Below are 12,316 nucleotides of genomic sequence, written 5' to 3' on the forward strand. Positions count from 1 at the left end.
CTAAAACTGTTAAAAATGATATAAATATCACGATATGCTAAAAGTTGCCACTTTTCATTTTTCTGGTTATATTTTTTACTGGTTTATATTAATAACAATTTTAAGTTAACATCCATTTTGAAAGACATTTCACAGAAATGTTTGACATGGTAAATGCAATTATTTCCTGTTCAGTCTGAGGAGAGACGACAATATTGTTTCAATCATTAATTTAATCAGCAACTACTTGTTGAGTGCCAGACACTAGAAATACAAGAGTGAATAAGACAAGGACTGTCCTCTACAAATCAAAAGAGTAATGAGATAAATGGATACTGCTGCACACAATGTTTGTGTCCCCAATATTTATATGTTAAATTCTAATGCCCAATGTGATGGTATTTGGATTTGGGGCCTCTGGGAGGTGATTAGGTCATGAGGGGGGAGCCCTCATGAATGGGATTAGTGCCCTTATAAAAGAGGCCTGAGAAAGTTTCTTTGCCTCTTCCACCATGTAAGGACACAGCAAAAAGACAACCTTCTAGGAAGCGGGCCCTTGCCATACACCAAATCTGTCAGTGCCTTTATCTTGGACTTCCCAGCCTCCAGAACCGTGAGAAATAAATTTCTTTGTTTATAAGCTACTCAGTTGATGGTGTTCTGTTACAGCAGCCCAAATTCACTAAGACAGAAATGTAAACCAATTGTTGCAAAAGAAGTGAGTGTGGTCTATCACAGAAGCATGTAGACAGTACAGACGAAAGAAAAGGAGGGAACAGTTCACTTTAAGAAGAGGATTAAGAAAGTTTTCAAAGATGGCAGAGCATGCAAAATGAGTTTGGAATGAAGAATCAGAGGTTGATAGACAGTATATGCAGGCAGTAAGAGGCCTGGGGTGTCATGCCACGCAGGTAAGGATGGGAAGCCTCTAGTTGGAGCTTGGTTAGCAAAGACGTGGAAGAGATCTACAGCAGACAAATGAGAGACGGCCACTTAAACCATTCTGGAGCATTCACAGCTCATCTGATTCTACTTTTAGTCCCTCTTCAGCAGACACTCACCTTTAATGAACTCATCTCCTGCTTGGCCTGCAATACATGTGGCTCATTCACAACTCAGAACAACTATTCTGAGGCTTAACTGTTCCTCTTGCCACGATTATGTTATGCTAACAGTTATGGCCTGACTAAGCCCACCTAGTCTTCAAGTCCCACTGATAAAGATCTCATCTATCTTCTGTCTCCAAATTACAGTAGACTTCAGTTCTGAATACCCCATGTCTCCTCCCAACTCTGGCCCTGTGAGAGTGAAAGAAACACTGCACTTATTTAGTTTTCAGAGATACTGTTTTAGGAAGTATTAGATGGATACCTAAGTCAGACTCCTTTACAAGAAGACTTCTAAAGCCACAAATAATTTTTAAGATAAACATCACAAATATATAATGGCCATGAAAATAAGGAGGGAGACATGAGAATCAATCTGTTTAGTAGGGCTGGCAGTCCAACACCACGACTTGGCTCTTTCTTTTTATGGCATTGTAAATCCCAACATGAGACTTCAAAATGTGAATGTTGACCACACTGAAGGACTGAAAGTCCTGGATGATGCAGAGCCCTGTCGAAGGAGGTCAGAACAAGCACCATGGTCATCTCTCACCCAGGTCTCCAAGCAGGGACAGCAAAGCAGCAGTCAGGTTTATCCCTATGTCCATGGATGTGGGCTCTTAGCTAGGAATCCACTTCCAAAAGCTTTACACTCAAAAGCCTCCTCCACAGCCATGGCTGTCCTCATCATGGACAAACACAATGAAGGCTAAAGCTATTGCAAAAATAAACAGCAAGAAGAACAAAAGGAGCGTGCAAAGCAGCATTCAAAAATATTATAATCTGAATTATAAACCAGGCAGATTAAATGATTAAATTTACATGTGACAAACTCTCTGGCTGCTGATATGGATGGATACCGAGATGGAGTGACTAAATACCACCATTGTTTCAGACGGTTTCTAATTGACACATTCAGATGGTTTCTAATTGGCTTTCCGTTCTGAGGGATACAGAGCAGCCAGGCAATCCACTCTTGGCTCAGATTATTGCCCTGAGTTATCAGTATTTCCCACCTTGGGAACAAATTATGACTCATTTGAAAAACGCCACCCATTACAACCACTGAATTTTGTCCAATACAAGCCCAAAGGACAATACCTTAAGTTTCTTCAGAACAAGAACAAGTATACAGTCTGATTTGGAACATATGATTATGAAAGTGAAAGTTCAAGCCCTTCCTCTCCATCCCCTTGTGACACACAGTCTACATTTCCACCTCCTTTCTTGTTTTCTTTCCAGGAAAAAAAAAAGTCATTTTAAATGTGATAGCGCAATCTTCCTAAAAAATTAAACAATGAGCTGATACCCCCCATTAGGCCTAAAAAAGCCAACGGATTTTTATTTTTTAAATCAGGATTCCAGATTTAAGTTATGTTTGCATTTTTAATTTGATTCAAATTATCTGTCTTGTTTGAGATTTTGGATCTAACAAAGCAAATCTTATAATTGGGCACATTTCTAAAAGTCCCCTAAATATAACTTATGGCAAGGAGATTTTTCAGAATCAGAGAATCTCTGATTTATATTACTTCATAATTGCATTATATAATACTTTGTGATTATTATCTTCACACCTCCAGTGAAGGTGATAGCTACCTTTCCTTGCCAGATGCTGTGTTAAAACATCCTAACAAAAGCAGTATGGAGTATTTTTTAATTATTTCCATTTTATTTCTCAGAAAAGAGACTTCCAGAAGTTCAGTAACTACTTTAGGTTTTACCATTAATTATTAAATGGTTTTGAATACAGGGCTTTCTGATTCCAATATCTGTGGTCATCACCTTAATCATTACCATACTCATCCAGTGAATAATAATTACTAATACTGATTGGTTACTTACTAAGTGTCACACAGTGCTCCTAAGCACTTGACCATATTAACTCACGTAATCCACACAACAACCCTATGAGATAATTACTCTTATCATTAGACCCATTTTACAGATGAGCAAACTAAGGCACAGAGAGGTTAAATGACTTGTCCAACATTGCAAAGCTGGAAAACGATGGAACTGGGTTGCAACCCCAGGCAGTCTGACTCTAGACAGCCCCCATACTTAAGGACTATGCTACAATATCAGCAAGTGGATGTATGCTGCTAATTATTAAGCTTTTTATTTCACTTATATGAAAGCATCTTATTTTTATAATAAACTATTGCCTCTTCAATTATAATCATATCTAATTTCTGGAAAAGAATTTGTAAGTCAGTTATACTGCATTGTCCTGGTTATATTATAACCACTATAAAAACAATAACTTGTTTAATTTTAGTGGAAAAGTCTTTCTCAATATTACTAAATATATTTGTTAAGATTTTCATTTTCAATCTTTTACTTTAAACAGGCTAGTTGTATTCTGTTAGCTAAAGAGAATGGTCATATAAGGTGTCAAAGAGATTTCAGTAAACAAACGAATTAAATATAGCAAGCTAAATGCATAATATCTGATCAAATTTCTACATTGTTCCCTTAGTATTCTGAAATTCAACTATCCGTAAAAAGTATCTGATGTATCTTTCCTCCCCCAAGTGTAAATACCTAAAAATAAAATCTAATAAGAGAATAAATATCCTAGATATCAGAAGCAGAAACCTCATACTTATCGTTGGTGGAGACTGGTATATGCAGAGTGTGTGCAAAACATATGTGTTTTTTCATATTTCATTTAAACATAATTTTCTCAAATGGAAGAAATAAATTTGGGTCATGAATTAAAATTAAGTCTGATTTTATTACTTATCTATTAGGTGAATAACATACAAAATATTAGGCTGTATTATCCAATTTAAAAAGAAAATTATGGTTACAAATTTTTCCAGCTCTCTGCTTGTAATATTAGTCAGCCACAGACCAAATCATCTATTTTTATGGGGTTTACAGTTAACTAATAATTTCACAATACCATCTCATTTAACCTGTAATCTTATGATTTAGGTAAAGCAGAAATTCTTCCACTCATTTTGCAGACAACAAAACTGAGGCCTAGAGATTTAAGGGACTAGTCAGATGATAAACGTTGGAGCTGAAATTAAAATTAAGGTCTTCTGATACTGAGTATAATTCCCTTTCCTTAACAGCATAAACATCATATGTCAATTACCATATGATACTTACGTATGAGGATGCATATCAGCTGCCCTTTTGGGTAAAACTACAATAAAATTGAACTGTTTCAAAATATCAAACTAGGTAAAAGTTTTAGGCTTACATTGCCAGATTTATATGATATTAAAGAACTGAAAGACATTAAATCTTTTTGAGAGACTTTTTGTGTGTGTGTGTGAGGAAGATCGGCCCTGAGCTAACATCTGCCAATCCTCCTCTTTTTTCTGCTGAGGAAGACTGGCACTGGGCTAACATCCGTGCCCATCTTCCTCCACTTTATATGGGACGCTGCTACAGCATGGCCCGCCAAGCAGTGCGTCAGTGTGCTCCCGGGGATCTGAACTGACGAACCCCGGCCGCCGCAGCGGAGCACACGCTCTTAACTGCTTGCGCCACCGGGCCGGCCCCTTTGAGTGACTTTTTTTATTCAGTTAAGAGAGGTAAAATTCTATACTTCTAAATTCTTCCTATATAGATACATATATACTACCAAATTAATATATATACATATATATTATAGATATATCTTAACCTGGTCTTTCATTTTGCAATTGGTTGGTACATAGACTAAATCTAGCCATATTTCATAACAACAACACAAACACATGTATTTTGCACATTTTCCATTAAAAGCATATACTCTGGGGCCGGCCCTGTGGCTTGGTGGTTAAGTGCGCGCACTGCAATGCTGGTGGCCCGGGTTCGGATCCCGGGTGCGCATAGAGGCACCACTTCTCCGTCCATCCTGAGGCCGAGTCCCACATACAGCAACTAGAAGGATGTGCAGCTATGACATACAACTATCTACTGGGGCTTTGGGGGGAAAAAATTAAATAAATAAAATCTTTAAAAGCATATACTCTGTTGAAAATCTCAACGTACAACCACATGGTTGATACTGAATAGAAAATACCTACTAGTGAAGAGCCTCAGTGGTGTACATCATGATGGGAATGGATACACTTCAGTCAATCCATGGTGCACTGAGCAACTCGTAACCGAAATATGTGCCATCACTATTCAGATCTAGACAGACACACAAAGAGATGACAAAGTCAGTCAACAAATATGATTTCACATCATTCACACAGAAGTATCTTCTCAACCTGTAGCATTAAAAAAAAAGATGTTTGACAGGTAATCCAACAGAAGGGCCTTAATTGACACCCCTCTGTTTTCCACACAATGCATAGTATAGCAGTGGAAACACATTACGTAGTCAGTAAATAAGTCTGATTAAGAAGCAATAAATTTAGTAATAAATTGGTATAACATTACTGGAAGGCTATATGTTTGTCAACAAGAAACAAAACAAACAAAAAGAGGTCTGATGTGGAATTCTTTTTAGGGCTTATGTGCTGAGCATTATATCATCCCTGTGTATGAAATTTCATCTAGTCTTCACAATAAAGCTGCAAATGGAGGTAGTCTCTTCCCTTTATAGCATTTAAGGCTCAGAGGAGGAGAGCAATGGCCCAGGGCTCTGAACTCTACGTCCATGCTCTTTCACCAAATCATGTGGTGTATTAAGAGCACGTACATCTTCCTGTGCTTACCTGTGCTCCCTCTGTCCTAAAAAATGAGTAACAAATATCAAGCGAATTACGTAAAGACACATCTCATTGGTCTCCGTTTCCCCTGTAGTTCTCTGGAAGACAAGCATGGTACCATACTCATCTTTGTACGTCAAAATACAAAGTGAGATGTCGTTGTGGGATACAGTCTCTGGCACATATAAATATCTACTGAGTCAATGAATGAATAAACAGCAACAACAAAAGCAGGAACTGGCATATATTTTTTGTCTCAATTTACACTTTTGCTTCATCAATCCTTTCACTTGCCAAAGCTATCTTCCTGTTTGCAACACAATCTCAAGAGAAAAAAGTAAAAAGAATAAGCTGAAAAATCATGTGAATGAAGTTCAAATATATGCATTCAAAGAATTACAAGCTAGTTAGTAGTCAGTTTAATTTAGTTCCATTGCATAGGTTCCTGAAGAACAGCAAAAGGTTAAATAATAAAGAAATTTTCCAGAGAGAGAAAAAAAATCCACCTTTCACTTCTAGATCAGATATCAGCTTGCTAACAGAACCTAACCACCTTCCCTATGGCCAGATCCCAAGGGGCAAAGACTACAAATAAAGGAGAAAATGGAAACTGTTAAAGACTCTAGGAAGAAACTTCATGATCACAAGGAACTAGGAAAAGCTGCTCTGGATGGGAGATGCTGTAGAGAAGAGCCAGACTGAAGACCCCGATGGTCAGACCCCAATTTGCCCCGCAGAAGAAACGGTGCCACAACAGAGCAGGGGTTGGCAAACCACAGCCTGCCGCCTGTTTTGGGGTAGCCCGTGAGCTAAGAATGCTTTTTACATTTTTAAATCATTGAAAGAAATCAAAAGAACCACAAATTATTTGAAATTTAAATTTCAGAGTCTATAAATAAAGTTTTATTGGAATACAGCCACAGCCACTCACTTACATATTGTCTCTGGCTGCTTTCATGCTATAAGGGCAGAGTTGAGAGGTTGTGACAGAAATCGTACGACTCACAAACTCTAAAATATATACTATCTGACCCCTTATAGAAATCGTTGGCTGATTTCTGGTCTAGGGACCTCAATTTGGAAGAGATGATCTTAGAGAAAGTGGGCAGACTGGAAGCAGGAGTGGGAATCCACTTCTCTACAGAGGATCAAGAGGCCCAGGGACAAGGCAATAGCTGCACTGAGTATGGCAGGGCTTTGACTGGGGGCAGCGGGGCTTTTCCTCAGAGGAAGCACTAGAAAGCAGGTTCGACTCAGCCACACTCAATCTAGCACACAGCTGGGCCAATGAGGATGGATGCAGAAAGCTGGCCACCACGATAAGTGCCATTTTCCAACATGGCAGGATGAAGTTCTCATGAAGGAAATCTCCAGGACTCTGACTCCCTCCCTCTCTGCACCAGCCTCCAGAAGGGCAGAGAGATAACCAGCCCTCTTGCTGAAGGTCTGAGAAAGAAGACTACAGAGCAAACAGAACCCTAAGCAGGTTAAAAAACACTCCATCCACCCCATTTGAGGCCAAATAGTGGGCCATATCTAAGGATAGATAAAGGGGTGATGAAGCAAAACAAAGCATAAAGGCTATAAAAAAGAATCTGCTACATAACAGAAGGAAACCATAGCTATCTTTATGGAGAGGAAGCATTTGCATTCGAAAGACATCAAAGAAAGTTAAAATAAGTTTTGCAGAACATCTGCTTTGTGCTCTCAATGAAGTTTGAGACAACATGGAACAAAATCCCAAAGATTTATCTTCAGAGAAGTTAATGAAACCCAAATAAATGAGAAGACACTGAAGTGGTCTCCCATTTAACTATTAATTGCATCTCAGTGAAGAGAAGAGGGGATCTGATCTCAAAGACTTAGGTCTGAACACCAATTCCCCCACATTCTTGCTATACGACCTTGGAAAACTTGCTTTATGTTCAAAGTCTCATTTCCATCACCTCCAAAATAGGATTATTCTGAGAGTTGTGTGACAAAATATGCATAAAATATCCAGCATACCACCTGTCACATGGGAGGTACATGGTATTTACCAAGCTTTTATCTTCTTTCTGGTCTGGCTGTGCTCACTTTCTCACTCTCCTGTTCTAATACTAATTCATCTACCATGATTATTACAGCTATAGACAAACATAGGCTGCCAGACATGCAGGTTTCTCCTAGGCTGTCACACTTGACTTTGTATCTTCTGTTTGTTCTGGGTAGACTACATCTTTTAACTTTGGGCCCTTCTCTAGATAACTGGTAAGTTGGTAAAAAATTGAAAAAAAAAATTAATTCGGAAGTGAATTCTGTAACTGTCTTTAATCCCTTAGGCAGAAATATACAACCACAGCATTCTGTGCACAAATCTGTTATTAGAATTCATACTGTATTATCTGTTTACATATGTCCTTCCTAAGAGCCTATATCTTGATCATCTTGATTGATATAATATCAAGATGACCAACTATGACCTAATGGGGAAGACAGACATGTAAACACACACACACATTTCTAACTATCCACTGGTCTAGCAATGGAGACTGCACTTGAGTCTTTTGACTCTTTTTAAGTAGATACCACCTTCTTCATGCCAGTTGCAACCTGGAGTCTAACAGTGACTTCAGAAACACTAGGTGCACAACAAGCTCTATTATTTGTTGAAAGAATGATGAATGGAAAAAAAAAAGAAGAAGAATGATTAAAAGGTAAACAGTGAGGATTTGATATACAAAAAAATGAACACTTAGCATATTGCTTGTAGCACTGACCATTTAATTATCCTGGAAATCCATCTGGAAACAAGCACAAAAATGGTATGAATCTCTTCATTTATAGAATTGGGTAAATTTTAGAAGTAGTTTCCAATAACAATCTTCCTCCATATTTTGAACATCTACTAAGTGCCAGACTCTGGTAGGTATAACCTCTAAGTAAGCTCTTACTATTCTTATCTTTTCAGAGAAGGAAACTTAAGGTGAGGAAACGAGAATTTTTTTCTTCTCACCTAACATCACACAGACAGTAGAAACGTTAAGTATATCAAATTCTGAAGTTGAGGCATTTCCATATAACAAAATAAGCTTGGTCTCTACTTTGTTAAAAGACACTCTTAACAGAACATTTATTGTGTAAACAGTCAATAAATGGTAGTTGTTGTTACTGCTATTGTTAATACTATAACCCAACAAAAGGGAAACAGTTCAACACTATGGAATGTTACATTATTAAACTCACATTATGCTTTATTGCTATAATAAGTATAAAAGTTATGCTAACGTAAGGAAATATATATATATAAATGCAGAATACAAAATGTTATATATAGGCTGATTAAAATTACAGGCAATTTCATGTAGGGAAGATTAATAAAAATTAGAGGACAGTATACTGAAAATAACGTTGTGTGATTATAGGTAACTTATCTGAAGTTCATCAATTTGAGAAAGTGCAAATTTGCTTGAGTTCAAATTTATGTTTAAAAACAAAAGATAAGGTGTATAAATTTCTAAAAGTGGTGGTAACATCCTAGACCTTCTCCACCATTGAAATCTCATTTTTTCTCTGAGCAAGATAATAAATTACTGCTGTTTTAATAAGAGCTGTTTGTTTGTCTATTTATTTACTTTGCTATTGGAAATGGAAACATTTAGAGGCAGGTTTAAAAAACAAGGATTACTAAAGCAAAGTTTTCTTTGAAATGGAGTCATTTAAACCATCTACTGTACTTAAAATAGACATAGTTTACCTTAACATTTCCCAATTAGCAAAAGCAATCAACATACAATGCTGCCAACTCCCGTACTCAAAGGTTTCATATACATCATATATATATAATGAGAAAGAGCGTGTGCTATTTTAGCAGAACCGCAAAAAAGAGAATAGTGACAAAAGTTATTACCCCAAAAGGGGTAAGAATATCTGACAAGAGCAACAGTTGAGACTCAGAAACATGTTGATGTGTGCTCAGAGAGCCACCCGAGGGCCGACCCTGCCAGAGGACATCCAGCTCACAGGCCATCTGAGTTTCAGCCGTTCCTGTGAAGGCAGTTCTAACCAGCGTCACTCACTCATCAAGCCCCTGATGTCCTTATTCTCATTGCATTATAACAGAACAAAGGCACAAAAAATTGAAAGAATTGTTTAATCAAAAGCATCTTCTATCAAAGAAAGTACAGAAAAGTGACTTTGATTGAATAGCTATGAAACCTAATCATCGGGGAGTCAGCAGCAGCTCCTTCTGGTGAGTGGGTGGCTCTTCTTCCCTACAATGGTTATGCCCAGAGTTTCACACCTCTTATATCCATGGTTTCAGCACACTAATGGTTAGGCCCAGGGCAAATGGTGATATTCCGGATGGCAAATATAAGTGAGCATAAGTGAAGCCATCTTGTTACATTAAATGGCCCCAGCCCCTCCTCCGTGTGGTTATTCACTGTTCTGCATGTACTCTAAAAAAAAATTCACATGCTCTCCTGATTTATGGCCTCCGCTTACGTATGTACTCCCCAATAGCTTGATAAATTCAAAACTTTGTTCTACGAGTTTATCTCCAGGAACAGGCTGACCACAGACAGGAAACACACCTACAAGGTGTCCATCACAATTGACAGAAGAATGGAACAACGTGATGCCTGGAGCCCATTAAGCCTGGAGACCAACATCCCTGGACCTCCCTCCTTACTGCTCATTTTCCCTATATAACTGCCTCAAGATTCTGTAATCTTTAAAGATGGTTTTTTGCGACATTAGTTTACCATCTTCCCGGTTATGCTGGCTAATCTAATTAAAACTTTGTTTCTCGATCCCTAACTCATGATTAACTGGATCTGGTTGCGGCAAGCAGAGCGAGCCCATTGCTCGGTAACAACAATACACATTTCAGCTAGGATTTCCATAATTTGAAGGGTTATCTGAGGAGAATTTTTTCTCTCTTTGTTAAGACTCCAGAGTTATTTTTCACTAGAATTCACTATTTTAGTAACTGTATTTGATGGTCACAGTGATAAGGTGGGAAATAATAAATCAAAAAGAATGAGAGCCTTGGTGAAAAGGCTCAGGCATAACCAAAGTAGGAGGTATACTCCACAGTTTGTTTAAATGGCTACTCTGTAGGTTTACATCTGTATTTACATATGTAATGAGACAATTGTCTCTTCATGTTTATATTTATCGGCTATTAAACTTCAAAGATAGTTGTACTGAAAATTAACTTCTATGTTTATTCTACATTTGCTCTCCTGTTCCAATTCGTCTTTTCTATTAATTAAGAATAGTTAAATTAACTAGACAAAAATCAGTGGATTTTTTCATATGTAATTTACAAAACAGAGACAGCAGCTTCTAACTCTATTTAAATTTTAAATCTAACTCCAGTATTATCTAATTGGGTTGAAACATCCGTTTGGCAGGCTGTGGATAAAGGGCTCTCTTATGAATCAGAGCTGTCACAATGGTACAAAAGTGGTCAAGCTGTGTGATGGAGGGGCGCTGTGGAGGCGAGCTAATGCAGAAAAGCTGTCGCAGGTTAGGGCAAAGGGCCATCACAGAGAAAGTGGGAAGCAGTTGCTCTTGGCATCTTCCTGAAAAAGAAAACCAAACCTTTCAGAGACTCTCATCACGGTTTGTAATGGCGTTGAAGATGAGAACTATGTACATTAAAGAAAGAGATACTTGGAAAACCCTCCCAAAATGCTATGGTACAATCTCATTATTTCAGCCATTACATGCTCCTGCTCTTTTCTTCCTCTGCCTCTCCTCCCCCTCCTCCTTTTTTCTCTCCTTTCTCCTCATCCTTTTTAGCAGGAACATCCTCATTCCCATCATTGCTCATGTGCTTACCCATGTTCCAAGCACTCTGATGATTGCTTTACATGCATAGTTGTTTTCTTTTCACAATCTCCCACAATTATTATTATCCTTATTTTTACAGAAGCTGCGGTTATTTATAGACTGAATTTCAAAGCCAAATAGCCAGCTGAGTGGGCAAAAGTAGGAATCAAACCCTAATCTGTCTGATGCTTTTACTAATAAAAGAAAGATTCCTGGGGGTAGGACTCCGTATAAATGCAGAACTCACTGTAACATCGCAGACCTTGAGCATATAAGGAATTACAATGTGGGTTTGAGGGGAGGAAACTGGGAGCTGAAGTAAGTTACCCTTCAGAATATAATTGCATCTCAGAGAGCTATTCGACTAAACATTCTTAAATATTAAAAGCAACAGAATAAGGACTTAGAAAACAAATGGAATTAATTTCTGAATCTTAATGTTAGGAGGGACCATTATTAGTGTCAATGTACCAGTTAACTTATGGATGATAAAAAAAAAAAGAAAAACAATTGTTATGAGACCAAGAGGTGTCTAGACTGGGAGAGTGGTTAAAGGGTTATTTTTTTACCAAACTGCAACAAAATGAGCAATGTATGAATTCCTAAGCCATTTGAAATATGTTAAGATACCAGATATAGAGCCCAAGGAAGCACACTTAAAAGTCATCTTTGAAGATTAAGAAAGGAAAAAAAAGAAACCAAAGAAAGAAAAACAAGCTTAATTACTATCTTAAGACCTAACAGAACCCA

At 37.7% G+C, this 12,316-nt stretch overlaps 1 protein-coding gene across 5 annotated transcripts in view; it reads right to left on the reverse strand.

Annotated features, from left to right (window-relative positions):
• The window catches only part of CHRM3 (cholinergic receptor muscarinic 3), a 473,044-nt gene that overhangs the window by 334,516 nt on the left and 126,212 nt on the right, over positions 1-12,316 (reverse strand). For 3 of the 5 annotated variants that reach the window (XM_087431901.1, XM_087431899.1, XM_087431903.1), the window contains exon 2: positions 5,114-5,222. The exons of the other annotated variants lie outside the window; for them this stretch is intronic. The gene's annotated coding sequence lies outside the window, so the exon portion shown is untranslated. The remainder of the gene's footprint in view (positions 1-5,113; positions 5,223-12,316) is intronic. 5 annotated transcript variants of the gene reach the window in all.

This window comes from Ceratotherium simum, chromosome 6, assembly GCF_057802395.1.
Source record: "Ceratotherium simum simum isolate JZ-2026a chromosome 6, ASM5780239v1, whole genome shotgun sequence".
Classification (NCBI taxonomy): Eukaryota; Metazoa; Chordata; class Mammalia; order Perissodactyla; family Rhinocerotidae; genus Ceratotherium; species Ceratotherium simum.